The following is an 18,074-nucleotide window of genomic DNA, read 5'->3' as shown; positions in this document are numbered from 1 at the left end:
ATATATTAAATGTCTATTATACATTTACTTTTAATTATCTATGGTAGTGGCTTCATTAAGAAGATAACAGTGAGAATTGACTTTGTGTGATCTTTCAAATAGACATTTTAGTTATAATTCTCAATATTTAGGTAGAGTTTTACCATAGCTTGCTCATCTAGTTTTGAAATTTCATAGTATGTGTTTTCCTTCATGCCAGTTTATTTCTACAATCTTCTTACTAAACTTTAAGTTATATCAGATTTGTTTAGTATATTTCTTATGTATGATTTTTGTTCTGTAACATCAAATCAAAGTGACAGTTTTCTATTGGTGCCATGTTTTTTTGTACATTTGAAATTCCTGGCAATCCCTGGATTCTAATTTTGTAGTTCATTCATAGTAATATATCTATATTCTTTCATATACAGATTTTCTGACTTGCTAATTTGAGGAAGCTATCAGTTAAAATGCTAATAATTATCTGTTTCTTTAAATTTAGTAAATGCATGTAAATCCATGGCTGATTCATGTCAATGTATGGCAAAAACCACTACAATATTGTAAAGTAATTAGCCTCCAACTAATAAAAATAAATGGAATAAATAAATAAATAAATAAATTTAGTAAATGATGTGGTTATGAATTGCACTTGATGTCTTTTGGGGCCTTTTTATTTTCCTATTTCACATTTATACCAATTCCTTATAAAATATAGATTAATAGGATTTTCTTAATTGTTAAGTTTCAGAATATTTGAAATGTTTTTGGCTATAGATGCATATCTTTAATTTTGAGTTGTGGTCTTGGTTTAAATAATTTATATAGCCCATCTCTGACTAATACAACTCAGCAGCATAGACTTTTCCCTGAATCCTTTTAAGTATTTTTTTCTAACCTCTTCCAGATGAAGTCATAGCACACAGAATCAAGAATCTGAATTAGACTCAGAATAACGTTATATTAATCCAGGTTCAGTATAGTGGATTGCAGGAACATAAAACATTGATTGATGAAGCAAAATTACATGCTATTTACAGTTGTAAGAATTACTGGGTTGTAATTTCATCCTGTAGGACATGTGTGTGAAGACATTACCCAGTCACTCAAATTCATTCTGGTCTCTCACCTCTCTGATTACCAAATGCCTACCATGATCCTTATTCATTTTACTTATGAGCATATTTCTTTTAGTGTGGTATGCATTTTATTAATATCTTATGTGTTTTTGTTTAGTTGCCAAAAAAGTTGTTATTTAAATGCAGAGATTGTGTTCTGTTTCTTCCTTTGCTTCACAATTTTTAACAACTTGTGTATATCGAAAGCATTCATTAAATCTTTGGTGAACAATGAATGAGTGAAATTCAGGAATGATGAGTTGTACAGACAGAATATGCTCATTACAAAAATTCACAGCTGTGGATAGCTGGCTGCACTTAGATTACTCTGAGATTGTGGTCAGCTGTCTCTTATATCCTCTAGCATGCTATTTTAGAAGATAGTTTTGGGGTCTCATAAAAGCTATTCACAAATCTTAGGCCATCTCAATTACTAAGAAAAGTAGAGCAATATATTGGTTAAGAGCATGGAATCTAGATTTTATGTTATTGTATTTAAATACTGACTCAGCCACTTACAGGCTTATGCATTCTTAAATAAGTGATTTAACTCTCCTTGAGTTAGTTTTTACATCTGTAAAATGGGGAGAATGAAAGTTCCTCTGTCACAGAGTTGTTTTGAGAATTGAGTTAATATATGAAATATGCTTAGAATAGTGGCAAATATTAGTTGTTATTATGACAGAGGGTCTTGTAGTTTCTTATGCTAAAAAATTCTCCATTTTTATTTATAAGTAAAACATACAGGCTAATCTTGATAGCTTATGTCAATACTCATAAATATAAAATGGGTTTGTGGCTATATTATGACTATATTAATTACTCATACATTGGCAAATTAAATTTAAATTTCATACAAGCAGATGCATGAACATATTCACACACACAATATTTAAGGATTTTACTGTGACCTAATTTGTAAATCAATACTATTTATAATAAATTCTGATGAGACAAAGTGTCATGGGATAAGAAGGGCAAATCTGGGTAGGGGTGGGTGTGTATGTTGTATAAATCAGCTTGAAAGTCACAAATGTTCAGATTGATAACTTAATATTCAATAATAAATTCCATCCTTGGCAATGATTTGAACATCACCACTATGTCTGTGATAATGGATATAAAAATACAGATTGTTTTTAAACCCCAAAAATTGTGAGACAGATATTGGGAATGAGTTTTCTGCTTTTAATCTTTGGTCTCATTTTTAAGGTACCTGCCAACTTACTATAAATTTTAATCAATTCTTAAGCTTCCTAAATATCTCCTTGGATGTCTGCAATGGGTTTTATGCATCATGGGATTTAGTCTCTTTAGCCTTCATGGTTCTTTAAGGAAATTACCATGTCTCTGATTAGCAAGGTTTCCAATGCTTATAGTCTGTAGTATGTTTATCAAACAAACTTGTTATTTATGTCATTAATAGCTCAAAGTATCACATGTATAAATGAAGGCAAAATGATATGTATGGACTTCATCCAAAATCCAGTGATCCAAAGATGCAGGCTATTGACTGGTAAAACTATGGAACTTGCTTGAAGTCCATATCTATTATCTAGTCCATATCTTTCCTAAGTAATTTTTTTAAGATTGTTTAATTTATTTTAAAAAAATTTGTATAGGGGTATAGCCAATTAACAAACAATACTGTGATAATTTCAGGTGAGCAGCAAAGGGACTCAGCCATACATATATATGTATCCATTCTCCCTCAAACTCCCATCCCATCCAGGGATGCAGGGATTTTTCAATCAATGTGGAATACAACATCACAAATTGAAGAATAAAAACCATATGATCATCTCAGTAGATGCAAAAAAAAGTTTTTGATAAAATTCTACACCCATTTATTATTAAAAGAAAAAACTCTCCAGAAAGTGGGCACAGAGGTAATATGTATGTGTGCATGTTAATTCGCTTCAATTGTGTCAGACTCTGACCCTATGGACTTAGCTTGCCATTCTCCTCTGTCCATGGGATTCTCCAGGCAGGAATACTGGAGTGGGTTGCCACACCCTCCTCCAGGGGATCTTCTCAACTCAAGAATGGAACCCAGGTCTCTTAATGTCTCTTGCATTGGTAGGCGGGTTCTTTACCACTAGCGCCACCTGGGAAGCCCAAAGGGAACATGCATCAACATAATAAAGGCTGTATAAGATAAACCTACAGCTAGCATATAAATAAGTTTTAATGAAAACATTTGAAAAAGCAAAGGCAAAGTAACCTGGTAGAGATAGCTGACATTTATTATATCAGATCAGTCATCTACAGGAAGCAGGTTATTTTATTAACTTTGTTTATATCACAATTTCTTAATTTATTTCTACAGACTTATTGACAGTATATTATATTCTAGTGCAAATATCTGCTGCAGTTCATAAAATGGAATGTGGAATGTAGTACATATGAAATATCCAGAGCAATATAATTACTATCATACATACATAAGAAGTAAAGGAAAGCTAAAATTCTCCCTGACAAGTCATCCAACTTTCAAATGTAGTTAGAGGGAAGTTCCAAGTATGAGCACCATCCACAAAAGTGTTTCTCTAATTCTATTGAACATAACTATGTATAATTTTCCCCTAGACAATTCCTGGTATTAAAACTGACCCATACATAATTCAATTAATCTTTTTATCATATTCAATCACTCTAATGAAATTAGTTCACCAAAATCTATAAATTAATAGGAAGATTACTATGAGATATTTAGCTTTCAAATTTCTTTTGACATGGTTACACAACTTCCTCTTCGTATTTCTAATTTACTAATTAAACACTTATTTCTCTTCCTTTAATGTAAGGAAATAATGAACTTGAAAAATAACCTTAGAGTGAGAAATACACTCAAGTTTAGGTAGATAGTTTGGAAATGTCTGAATAATATTTCTGGTTATTTTCTACATTGGGGCAGAGAATTTTTCTCTATCATGAAGTTCCGAGTGGGGGAAATGGGAATTCTGAATAAATATCTACACTGATGGAAGTTGGGTTATTCTAAGTGAATAACTTCACTTCTTTAAATTTAAAATACAATAAGAAACCCTACTAATATATTTTATTTTATTTTTATTTATTTTTTTAGAAACCTTACTAATTTATGAGTAATCAAGGGTAAGGCCTGTCTGAATATGTAGCAGTAGAGAATTATAAACATTTAAAATAAATATAGTTGTAAACCTTTAAAGAGCAGATTGTAAGGAGAATGAAACTAACAAAATAAGTTAATCGAGGTTGTTTGTGTGTGTATATGCACACAATCTCAGTTATGTCTGACTCTTTCCGACCCCATGGACTGTAGCCCATTAGGCTCCTCTGTCCACGAAATTTTCCAGGAAGGAATACTGCAGCAGGTTGCAGTTTCCTTCTCCAGTAGACTCAGGAATTGAACCCATGTCTCTTGTATCTCCTGCATTGGTAGGCCAGTTCTTTACCAGCTGAGTCACCAGGGAAGCCTAGTTACTAGTAGATCTTGTTTTAATAAATAGATAAGAATTCAAACATGATTTAATTAGTATATCAGCATAATTAAATATATATGTGCATTTGACAAGTTGTAAAAAGCAGTTTAAATATTCCTCATGAAATCTTACTTACATTATCTTATTAGTTAACAGATTTTCTAAAGATACTGTAAAGGTAATCATTCCCCTGACTTAATGACTTTTTAAAATACAAATAAGTGGAATCTGTATTAATTAACTTATACTGTTATGTTCCAGAGTATGAATTAGCCATACTCACTATAGCTTAGTTGATAAAGAATCTGCCTGCAGTGCAGGAGATGGGTTCAGTTCCTGTTTTGAAAAGGTCCTCTGGAGAAGGAAATGGAAACCCACTCCAGTATTCTTACCTGAAGAATCCCATGGACAAATGAGCCTGGCAGGCTATGGTCCATGGGATCATAAGAGTTGGACACAACTTAGTGACTAAACCACCACTATCATAGGGAAGCCCAATATCAAATTTCAAGCAAATTATAAGTTTATTTTATTTTTACTATTTCCACTTAACTACTATTATTATTATGAATAACCAAAGGTGAATGATAATTTCATAATTTATTTATAGTCTTTTGATGATTTAGTTATTCATAGCTCAGCAACCTTTCATGTCAGTTATATTATTTTCTCCATTGTATAATACACTGTGTTATGTTTTTATGGTTCCTCTAGTTTCTCTCTAAATAGATCTGAATATATGTGGAAGAAGCTGTTCACTAAAACATATATGTGAGAAGTGTGGATTTTTATATTTTGAATATAGTTTTGAAGCACTTTATCCAAGAGTTTGCACCCTCCCAAAATAGTTCACATATATTTAACTATGTAGATTTGTTGTTGATAAAATTCCTAATATCAAAGCACTCACAAATAAAAAACTGTATTTTATCTCACTTCACTTAAGTCCTTTTTAGGTATTATTATAACAGATTCTAAATATGTTTTAGTTATCCTCTCTGACTGCTCTTGTATATTTAAATATACAAGATATACAAGATACAAATAGGATCTCTTTAGTGAGTTAAATTTTTCACTGAAGCATTTTTGTAAAGACCTATAAAAATTGTCCTTCCTAAGCCTTTCTCACTAAAGATGCTAAATTTAAGATGAAGTGGTGAAATAAAGGGTGGAAACAGCTCTTTGATAATGACAAAAGAGCCACAAGCAAGCCTATTCCAATAGAACTGTGTAGTTACCTTTACAAGGATGTATAGTCTCTATTTTCCTGACATCTCCTTAACTCTTTTGTGTCTTTCTCAGAGTTGATTATAGTTTTCGTGTATATGGAGGAAAATTTGAAAGAGCAGAAATAAATGACGAGAAGCTACTTAACATCACCCAGCAAAAACTTAATAAACTTGGCATAATCCGAACTGCCCACCAGGATATCATATTAAAAGCAGTCACTAATATCTATAAAAAAGTGAGTATAACTGTGTACTATATTGCCTGTCTTTCTAGCTCAAAAAAAAAATAATAATAATTAAAGGGAAAAAGTGTACTACATGATCTACAGTAAAATGCAGCTTATTGCCTTTTCAGTTCAAAGGTTATTTTGACTGATATGGTCTCTAATTACTCTGCTTAAGAATTCTGTGTGCCCCTATATTTGAATCATGGCACTGTCTGAAGTGGTTGATATTGCTTACTCTGCCTTGAAGATGTACCCCATAATTCTTGGGAAAACTCAAGGATAATCTTCATAAAGTTACTTTCTCCTAGAAATGAATGTCAGAGGTGGAAGTTCTTGAAAATTATTAATAGCTCAAAAATTCCTCTAAGATAAAAGGATTTAGAAGAAAGCTACATCTACTGAGCCTCTAAATGAATCAAAGAACAATGAGGGAGTTGTCAAGGCCAGATCCAGTATTCCGAACAGCTGATTTGCACCTAGAAATAGAATTGCCATTTTACATAAGAGTCAAGTCAACCAGAAACCGAATAATAAATACAAAGGGCAAACTTATGACTATTTAAGAAACATAAAGAGAGCTTGGAGTTTTTCATTATTTCAGGGTTGTGAACATGCTAAAATCCAACCATCCATTCAACAAATATTTATTGAAAACTTTACTTGGGTAACTCAAGCACTGTTAAATGCTTAATTGTGTCTACTGTGTTTTATTTGATAGTCTTAAACTTTTATTTCTAAGATATTTTAAAATATTCTAATATGTCATGTCTCTTTTGAATAAATTTATCCTTCCACTTTATCTGTAAGCACAGTATATACTCCTTTTTAAAAATAAAGTCTCTTTGTATCTTTTCCTTCATATTCCAGTTAAACTTTACAAGACTTTAACAATAAGTATATTTGATTATACTTTGTATCCTATTAAGTTAATTATTCACCTGAAACTATTAACTAACAAACACCATGAGAATTCTTACATACTGCCTGAAATGGTGTCCATCCTAAAAAGGCTCAGTTTTAGCAATTGTTTAGACTGTTTAAACACTAGTTAATTTCTGTATGGAATACTTATACTAGAGACTAGTAATCATATCAAGAGTTCAAGTAGTTTTTCCCTACAGTGTAGAACACCATTTTAAAATATTTAATGAGGGAAAAACTTTCACAGTACCAATTTCTTCTTGTTAGCCAGCCATTCTCTAAAATATCTGGGCATCAAAACTCAGTTCTTCCTTGTTCTCAGAAAAATCCCATAAGTTAATTTTTGTGATTGTGCTACCATATTACCCATCACCAGCAACATGTTTATTCTTCTTCTTCTTTTTTTTTTTTTTTTTTAATTGAAGTATAGTTGAGGTTTCCTCGGTGGCTCAGTGGTAAAGAGCCCACCTGCAAAGCAAGAACTACAGGAGATGTGGGTTCGATCCCTGGGTTGGCAAGATCCCCTGGAGGAGGGCATGGCAACTCACTCCAGTATTCTTGCCTGGAGAATCCCATAGACAGAGGAGCCTGGTGGGCTACAGTCAATGGGGTCCCGAAGAGTCAGACATGACTGAGCAACTGAGCATGCATGTATAGTTGTTTACATTGTTGTGTTAGTTTCTGCTGTACAATGAAGTGAATCAGCTATATGAATACATATATCCCTTCCCTTTTGTACCCCCTCTCCCAGTTCCACTTATCTAGGTCACCATGGAGCACCAAACTGAGCTCCCCATGCTATACAGCATGTTCCACCACCTATCTGTTTTTCACATAGCAGTGCCCAAATATCAATCCCAAACTCCTATTTCATTCCACACTACCTATCCCCCACCCATATCCACACAGCCATTCTCTACATGTGTGACTCTTCCTGCCCTAGAAATAGGTTCATCTGTGCTATTTTTCTAGATTCCACATATATGCAGTAATATATGATACTTGTTTTTCTCTTTCTGACTTACTTCACTCTGTGTAACAGACTCTTAAGTCCATCCATGTCTCTGCCAGTGACTCAGTATCATTCTTTATTATGGCTGAGTAATATTCTGCTGTATATATGTACCACATCTTTACTCTGTCGATGGATATTTAGGTTGCTTCCATGTTCTGGCTTTGAAAATAGTATTGCAATGAACACTGGGGTGCATGTGTCTTTTATAATTACGGTTCACAGGAGGTATGCTCAGTAGTGGAATTGCTGGGTCATAAGGCAGTTCCATATTTAGTTTTTAAAGAAACTTCCATCCTGTTCTTCATGGTGACTGTGTCAGTTTATATTCCCATCAATAGTGACAGAGGGTGCCCTTCTGTTCACACTCTCTCCAGGATTTATTGTCTGTAGATTTTTGGATGATGACCATTCTGACCAGTGTGAGGTGACACTTCACTGTAGTTTTGATCAGCATTTCTCTAATAATTAATGATAGTGAGAATCATTTCATTTGGCTTTTGGCCACCAGTATGTCTTGTTTGGAGAAATATCTATTTAGGTTTTCACCCAGGCTTTGATTGGTTTGTTTTTTTGATATTGAATTTCATGAGCTATTTGTATATTTGGAAATTAATCCTTTGTTAGTTGCTTCATTTACAGATATTTCCCCCCATTCTGATGGTCATCTTTTCATGTCCTTTATGACTTTCTTTGCTGTGTAAAAACTTTTAATTTTAACTAGATCACATTTGTTTATTTTGTTTTTATTTTCCTTATTCTAGGTGGGGGATCAAAAATGATCTTTCTGTGATGTATGGCAAAGAGTGTTCTTCCTCGTTTCCTCTAAGAGTTTCACAGTGTCTGTACATTTAGGTGCTTAATCCATTTTGAGTTTATGTTTGTGTATGGTGTTAGTGAATGTTCAAATTTCATTCTTTTAAATGTAGCTGTACAGTTTTCTCAAGCATCATTAATTGAAGAGACTGTCTTTTCTCTATTGTATATTCTTGCCTCCTTTGTCATAAATTAGGTGATCTCTGTGCTCTCTATCTTATTCCATTGATCTATATTTCTGTTTTTGTGCCAGTACCATACTGTTTTGATGACTGTAGCTTTGTAGTACAGACTGAAGTCAGGGAGCCTAATTTCTGTATGTCCATTTTTCTTTCTCAAGATTACTTTGGCTATTCTGGGACTTTTGTATTTCCATGTGAATTATATTTTTTTCTTTTAATTCTGTTAAAAATGTTATTGGTAATTTGATAGTGATTCGAGTGAATAGATAGATTGCTTTCAGTAATATAGTCATTTTCACAATATTGATTCTTCCTATCAAAGAACATGGTATATCTCTCCATCTATGTCATATTTGGTTTCTTTCATTGGTGTCATAGTGAGTACAGGTTTTTACCTCCTTAGATAGTTTTATTCCTAGGTATTTTCTTTCTTTTCTTTTCTTTTTTTTTTTTTTTTTCAATGGCAAATGGGATTTATTTCTTAATCTCTCTTTCTGATATTTCTTTGTTACTGTATAAGAATGCAAGAGATTTCTGTGTATTGATTTTGTATCCTGAAACTTTACCAAATTCATTGATGAGCTCTAGTAGTCTTGTGGTAGTGTTTGACAGTAGCAAAATAATAATGGGTAATTTTCACACCCTGCTTACACATTTGGAAAGATCATCCAGACAGAAAATAAATAATAAAGCAAAAACTTTAAATGACACAATAGACCAGACAGACTTAATTGATATTTATAAGACATTCTATCCAAAAGCAGCAAAATACATTTTCTTCTCAAGTGCACCCAGAATATTCTCCAGAATATATCACATCTTAGGTCACAAATCAAACCTTGGTAAATTTAAGAATATGGAAGTCATATCAAGCATCTTTTCCAACTATAGAACTTTGAAATTAGGAATCAATTGCAACAAAATAACTATACAAAGCACAAACACATGTAGACTAAACAATATGCTGCTAAATAACAAAGAGATAACTAAAAAAATCAAAGAAAGAATTAAATAATACATAAAAACAAGCAACAAAGGGAACATAAGGACCCAAAACCTGTAGGATGCAGCAAAATAGTCCTATGAGGGAAATTCGTAGCAATTCAGTCCCCCCTCAAGAAATAAAAATCTCAGATAAGCAATTTATCTTTATACCTAAATCAATTAGGTAAATAAGAACAAACAAAATCCAAAGTTAGTAGAAGGAAAGAAACCATAAAAATCACAGCAGAAATAAATGATATAGAAATGAAGGGAAAATAGCAAAGATTAATGAAACTAAAAGCTTGTTCTTTGAGAAGATAAACAAAATTGATGAACACTTAGCCAAACTAATCAACAAAAAAGGAGAGAGTTCAATAAAATTAGAAATGAAAAATGAGAAATTATGATAAACACTTAGCCAAACTAATCAACAAAAAAGGAGTTCAATAAAATTAGAAATGAAAAATGAGAAATTACGATAAACACTTAGCCAAACTAATCAACAAAAAAGGAGAGAGTTCAATAAAATTAGAAATGAAAAATGAGAAATTACAACTGATATGACAGAAAAACGAAGGATCATGATACTACTACAAGCAACTGTGTGCAAAAAAAAAAAAAAAAAAAAAAAAGTGTAATCCTGGAAGAAATGGGCACATTTTTAGACAGGTACAGCCTTCCATGTTGAAACCAGGACACCGAAAGATGATAAATAGACCAATTCACAAGTAATAAAGATTGACACTGCAACTTAAAATCTTCCAACAAACAAGCTTCTAGGAACCATATGGCTTCACAGGTGAATTCTTATTTATTTATTTTTTTTTCAGTGGGTTTTGTCATACATTGACATGAATCAGGCAAGTAAGATTTGTACAGTAGTCCCCATGCCCCCCCGCCCCCTCGCCCTCCTACCTTACCAGTGCACGCAGGCCCAAGCATGCAGGACCCTCCGGACCTGGTGGCTGACTGTTTCACCATAGATAATATACATGCTGTTCTTTCGCAACATCCCACCCTCACCTTCTCCCACAGAGTTCAAAAGTCTGTTCTGTACTTCTGTGTCTCTTTTTCTGTTTTGCATAAAGGGTTGTCGTTACCATCTTTCTAAATTCCATATATATGTGTTAGTATGCTATGATGTTCTTTATCTTTCTGGCTTACTTCACTCTGTATAATGGGCTCCAGTTTTACACAGGTGAATTCTATCAAACATTTAGAGAAGAACCAAAACCCATACTTCGCAAATATTTGCAAAAACTTGGAGAGGAAGGAATGCTTCCAAAGCCCATTCTACAAGGGTATCTTCACCCTGATAACAAAACCAGACAATGATGTCACAAACACACACACAACTGTAAACCAATGTGAAGAGCTGACTCATTGGAAAAAAACCCTGATGCTGGGAAAGATTGAAGGAAAAGGGAGAAGAGAGCAGCAGAGGATGTGATGGTTAGATAGCATTACTGACTCAATGGACATGAGTTTGAACAAACTCTAGGAGATGTTGAAGGACAGGAGAGACTGGTATGCTGCAGTCCATGGGGTCACAAAGAGTCAGACACGACCTAGTGACTAAATAAGAACAACGTCACTTATGAACATTGACATAAAAATCCTCAACAAAATACTAACAAACATAGTCTAATATACATTAGAAGGATCATACAACATGATCAAGTTGGATTTATCCCAGCAATGCAAAGATTCTTCAATATGTGGAAATCAATCAGTGTGATACACCATATTAACAACTTAAAGAATAAAAGCCACATGACCATGTCAATAGATGTAGAGAAAGCTTTTGACAAAATCCAACAGTATTTATGATAAAAATGCTCCTGAAAATGAGCATAGAGGTAATCTACCTCAACATAATCAAGGCCATATATGATATAACCAACGTAAACATCATTCTCAATGGTGAAAACCTGAAAGCATTTCTTCTAAGATCAGGAATAATACAAGGATGTCCACTCTTGCCAGTTTTATTCAACATAGTATTGGAAGTCCTTGCCATGGTAACCAAAGAAGAAAAAGAAAAGGAATTCAAATTAGATAAGAAGAAAAACTGTCACTGTTTGCAGATGACATGATACTATAAATAGAGAATTCTAAAGATGTCCCTAGAAAACTAATAAAATTCATCACTAAGTTTGGTAAAGTTGCAGGATACAACATTAATGCACAGAAATCTCTTGTATTTCTATACACTAACAATGAAAGATCAGAAAGAGAAATTAAGGAACCAATCACATTTACTATTACAACAAAAATAATAAAATACTTAGGAATAAACTTACCTAGGGATGTGAAAGATCTATACTCAGCAGTGATGAAAGAAACTGAGATAACATAAACAGGTGGAAAGATATACCATGTTCTTGGATTGAGAGAATCAATATTGTCAAAATGAGCGTACTGCCCAAGGCAATCTATAGATTCAATGCAATCTCTATCAAATTACCAATGGCAAAAGAATTTACCAATTCCATTCTTCATGACACAAAATTTTAAAATTTGTAAGTAGACAGAAGACCTCAAATAGCCAAAGCAAATTGAGAAAGAAAAATGGAGCTAGAGGAACCAGGCTTCCTGACTTCAGACTATACTACAAAGCTACAGTCATCAAAACTATATGGTACTGTCACAAAAACAGATATATAGATCAGTGGAACAGGATAGAAATTCCAGAAATCAATAGATGCAGTTATGATCAATTAATCTATAAGAAAGGAGACAAAGCTATACCATGAAGAAAAGACCGTATCTTCAATAAATGATGGTTGGAAACCTGGACAGCTACATGTAAAAATCATGAAGTTAAAATATTCTTTATCACAAAACACAAAAATAAACTCAACATTGATTAAAGACTTAAAAGTAAGATTAGATACTATAAAACTTGGAAGAAAACATAAGAACATGCTTTGACATAAGTTGTAACATTATCTGTTTTAGTCAATCTCCTAGAGTGATGGAAATAAATACAAAAATAAACAAATGGGACATACTTGGTTTTGCTATGCAAAAACTTTTGAGTATTTTTAAAATGGGACATAATTTCCTTTGCTATGCAAAGGAAGCTTTTGCATTGCATAGAAAACCATAAACAAAACAAAAAGACAACTGGTAGAATGAGAGAAATTATTTGAAGGCAGTGTGACTGACAAGGGATTAACAAGGGATTAATAAGGTATTAAGCTCCAAAATATACAAACATTTTATGCAGCTCTATGTAAAAAGAAACGCTATCATAAATGGGCAGACAGTGTAAATAGGTATTTCTACAAAATAAATATTCAGATGGCCAAGAAGTACATGAAAATACACTCAGCCTTGCTAATTATTAGAGAAATGCAAATCAAAACTACAAAGTGATATTTACTTACACCAATTAGAATGGTCATCATCAAAAGTCTACAAATGCTGTAGAATGTGTGGAGAAAAGGGAGCCCTCCTACAGTGTTGGTGGAATGTACGTTGGTACAAACACTATGGGGGATGATATGGACATTTTTAAGAAACTAAAAAATAGAGTTACTATATGATCCAGCAATCCCACTCCTGGGTATATATCTGGGGAAAAACATAGTTGGATAAAGTACCAGCAACCCAGTAGTCATTGCAGTGCTGTTGACAATAACCAAGACATTGAAGCAACCTAAATGTTCATCAATTGTTTAATGCATGAAGATGATATGGTACATATATAGAATGGAATATTACTCAGCCATTAAAGAGAATGAAATAATGCCATTTCCAGCAACATGGTGGAGCTGGAGATTATCATACTTAATGAAGGCAGTCAGACAGAGAAAGACAAATATATGATCCTGCTTATATTCAGAATCTAAATAATATACAAACAAGGTTATTTACAAAGTAGAAACATAGTTACAGGATTTAGAGAATAAGCTTATGTTACCGAGGGTAAGGGTGGGAGGAGGGATAGATTGGGAGTTTGGGATTGACATGTACACACTGCTATATTTAAAACAGATCATAAACAGGACCTAATGTATAGCACAGGGAACTCTACTCAATACTCTGTAACAATATAAATGGGAAAAGAATTTGAAAAAGAATATATACATGTTATGTGTATAATTGAATCACTTTGCTGTACACCTGAAACTAAATGATGTTAATCAACTATACTCCAATATAATGTAAAATTTTTGAAAAGAAATAATGGTAAAAAAAAAACAACCAGATTTTTCCACACACTCTGTAATCCAATTTTGTGGGACTCAGATATGTGAGAAATTAGGTTTCTCTAATCAAAATTTAAGAGAGCTAATTTTGAAAGCTAACAGCATATAACGTGATAGTGGAAACCTTGGGAAGTGTTGATGAAGAAGATCAGAAAGCTCAATTCAGAGACTTTGAGATAATAATCTTAATAAAATTGTTTGACTTTTTGTAGCAAGGAATCATTTATAAACTACTATCCTAGATAATCAAGATAGTGTGATCACTCACCTAGGGCCAGACATCCTGGAATGTGAAGTCAAGTGGGCCTTAGAAAGCATCACAATGAACAAAGCTAGTGGAGGTGATAGAATTCCAGTTGAGCTATTTTAAATCCTGAAAGATGATGCTGTGAAAGTGCTGCACTGAATATGCCAGCAAATTTGGAAAACTCAGCAGTGGCCACAGGACTGAGAAAGGTCAGTTTTCATTCCAATCCAAAAGAAAGGCAATGCCCAAGAATGCTCGAACTACCACACACAATTGCACTCATATCACACGCTAGTAAAGTAACGCTCAAAATTCTCCAAGTCAGGCTCCAGCAATACGTGAACCATGAACTTCCAGATGTTCAAGCTGGTTTTAGAAAAGGCAGAGGAACCAGAGATCAAATTGCCAACATCCGCTGGATCATTGAAAAAGCAACAGAGTTCCAGAAAAATATCTATTTCTGCTTTTTTGACTATGCCAAAGCCTTTGACTGTGTGGACCACAATAAACTGTGGAAAATTCTGAAAGAGGGGGCATACCAGACCACCTGACCTGCCTGTTGAGAAACCTATATGCAGGTCAGGAAGCAACAGTTAGAACTGGACATGGACCAACAGACTGGTTCCAAATAGGAAAAGGAGTACCTCAAGGCTGTATATTGTCACCCGGCTTATTTAACTTATATGCAGAGTACATCATGAGAAACGCTGGGCTGGAAGAAGCATAAGCTGGAATCAAGATTGCCGGGAGAAATATCAATAACCTCAGATATGCAGATGACACCACCCTTATGGCAGAAAGTGAAGAGGAACTAAAAAAGCCCCTTGATGAAAGTGAAAGAGGAGAGTGAAATGTTGGCTTAAAGCTCAACATTCAGAAAACTAAGATCATGGCATCTGTCCCATCACTTTATGGGAAGTAGATGGGGAAACAGTGGAAACAGTGTCAGACTTTATTTTTTGGGGCTCCAAAATCACTGCAGATGGTGATTGCAGCCATGAAATTAAAAGACACTTACTCCTTGGAAGGAAAGTTATGACCAACCTAGATAGCATATTAAAAAGCAGAGACATTTCTTTGCCAACAAAGGTCCATCTAGTCAAGGCTATGGTTTCTCCAGTGGTCATGTATGGATGTGAGTTGGACTGTGAAGAAATCTGAGTGCCGAAGGATTGATGCTTTTGAACTGTGGTAATGGAGAAGACTCTTGAGAGTCCCTTGGACTGCAAGGAGATCCAACAAGTCCATCCTAAAGGAGATCAGTCCTGAGTGTTCTTTGGAAGGACTGATGCTGAAGATGAAACTCCAGTACTTTGGCCACCTGATGTGAAGAGTTGACTCATTGGGAAAGACCCTGATGCTGGGAGGGATTGGGGACAGGAGGAGAAGGGGATGGCAGAGGATGAGATGGCTGGATGGCATCACCAATTCGATGGACATGGGTTTGAGTAAACTCCAGGAGTTGGTGATGGACAAGGAGGCCTGGCGTGCTGTGATTCACGGGGTCGCAATGAGTCGGAAATGGCTGAGTGACTGAACTGAACTGAGCTGATCCCATAATTCGGGAGCCTTAGTGGCTAAGTGAGATACAATCCACCTGCAGTGTAGGAGACAGTGTTTGAATCCCTGGGTTGGGGAGATGCCCTGGAGAAAGAAATGACAAAAAATATTCCCTTATTCTATTCTGATTTTAAAAGATTAGAGAGGTAAGAGAATAGTAGACATTCTAAAACACACACAAAAGTCACAAAAGTCAAGAGGTTTTTTTTTTTTTTTTAATGATGAAAAAAGTAAAAGTACTTCAGGGGTAGATGTTGTCAGGAACTGTGGGTTAGATCTCTGAAGAAGGAAATGACAATCCACTCCAGTATTCTTGTGTGGGTAATCTCATGGGCAGGGGAGCATGGCAGGCTATAGTCCATGCGGACTTAGCAACTAAACAACAAACTACTTCAGGGATAGGTGCCATCATGCCCATTTTATAGATGAAAAAACTAAGGGTCATAGAGTTTAATTATTTGCTCCATAATTCTCAGTGAATAAATCATGGTGATGGATCTAGAATTCAGGTCTTCTGGCTTAGTATTCTTACCACCCAATTGAAGCAAAAAGCAAACAAAGAGTGAAGGGGAGTGAAGGACAGAATGAGAGGGATGAGAGGGATCAAGAGACAAGACTATCAGAAGAACCAGGAAATTATTAGAAGTTATGGAGATATATTAGGGAAGACTCTTGTGAGTCCTTTGGGCTGCAAGGAGATCAAACCAGTAAATCCTAAAGGAAATCAGTCCTGAATGTTCATTGGAAGAACTGATGCTGAAGCTGAAGCTCCAGTACTTTGGCAACCTGATGTGATGAATGGACTCATTGGAAAAGATTCAGATGCTGGGAAAAATTGAATGCAGGAGCAGAAGGGGTGACAGAGGATGAAATGGTTTGATGGCATCACTGACTTGATGGACATGAACTTGAGCAAGCCTGGGAGTTGTTAATGGACAGGGAAGTCTGGTGTGCTGCAGTCCATGTGGTTGCAAAGAGTTGGACACGACTGAGAGACTAAACTTAACTGAACTGATGGAGATATACGTGAGGAGGAGATTGTCATCAGGGTTAAATATTACAAAAGATGTAAAATTAACATTTATCACTAATTGTGAGCAGTATAGTTTGAGGCAAAATATTTTCTGACGTTAAAAATGATGTATGTTTGACAAGGAAATATAGGTCAACCAAATACAATAAACTTGTTTGTGTTACTTTTGTTTGAGCCTTCTTAAATATATCATTTGTTCATGGGCTATTACTATCATCAGGTTTGCATATTTAAATTCAACAAAAGAAGTATTTATATTTCATACTTACCTGTATTAATCTTTTATTGTTTAATATAGTATTGTCCTGTATTGACTAAAAACCCCAGCAATCCCACTGCTAGGCATACACACTGAGGAAACCAGAATTGAAAGAGACATTTGTACACCAATGTTCATTGCAGCATTGTTTACAATAGCCAGGACATGGAGTTAACCTAGATATGCATCGGCAGATGAATGGATAATAAACCTGTGGTACATATGCACAATGGAATATTACTCACCTGTTAAAAAGAATGCCTTTGCATCAGTTCTAATGAGGTGGATGAAACTGGAGCCTACTATACAGAGTGAAGTAAGTCAGAAAAACAAAACAACTGCTTGTAGACTTTTGGATAGCAGCCATCCTGACTGGCGTGTAATGGTACCTCATTGTGGTTTTGATTTGCATTTCTCTGATAATAAGTGATGTTGAGCATCTTTTCATGTGTTTGTTAGCCATCTGTATGTCTTCTTTGGAGAAATGTCTGTTTAGTTCTTTGGCCCATTTTTTGATTGGCATGTCAATGTATGACAAAACCCACTGAAAAAATAAATAAATTAATTAAAAAAAAGAAAAAAAGAAAAACAAAACAAAAAACACCAATACAGTATATTCATGCATATATATGGAATTTAGAAAGATGATAACGATGATCCTATATATGAGACAGCAAAAGAGACACAGAGATAAAGAACAGACTTTTGGACTCTGTGGGAGAAGGCCAGGGTGGGATTATCTGAAAGAATAGCATTGAATCATGTATATTACCATATGTGAACTAGATCGCCAGTACAGGTTCAATACATGAGACAGGGCACTCAG

At 34.5% G+C, this 18,074-nt stretch overlaps 1 protein-coding gene across 1 annotated transcript in view; it reads left to right on the top strand.

The window, feature by feature from the left end:
* LOC122435691 overlaps window positions 1–18,074 on the top strand; it is a 412,519-nt gene that overhangs the window by 132,671 nt on the left and 261,774 nt on the right. Inside the window, exon 4 of the mRNA XM_043459819.1 lies at window positions 5,864–6,026. The gene's annotated coding sequence lies outside the window, so the exon portion shown is untranslated. The remainder of the gene's footprint in view (window positions 1–5,863; window positions 6,027–18,074) is intronic.

Source organism: Cervus canadensis, chromosome X (assembly GCF_019320065.1).
Source record: "Cervus canadensis isolate Bull #8, Minnesota chromosome X, ASM1932006v1, whole genome shotgun sequence".
NCBI classification, from domain to species: Eukaryota; Metazoa; Chordata; class Mammalia; order Artiodactyla; family Cervidae; genus Cervus; species Cervus canadensis.
This window is presented reverse-complemented; position numbering and strand designations above follow the sequence as displayed.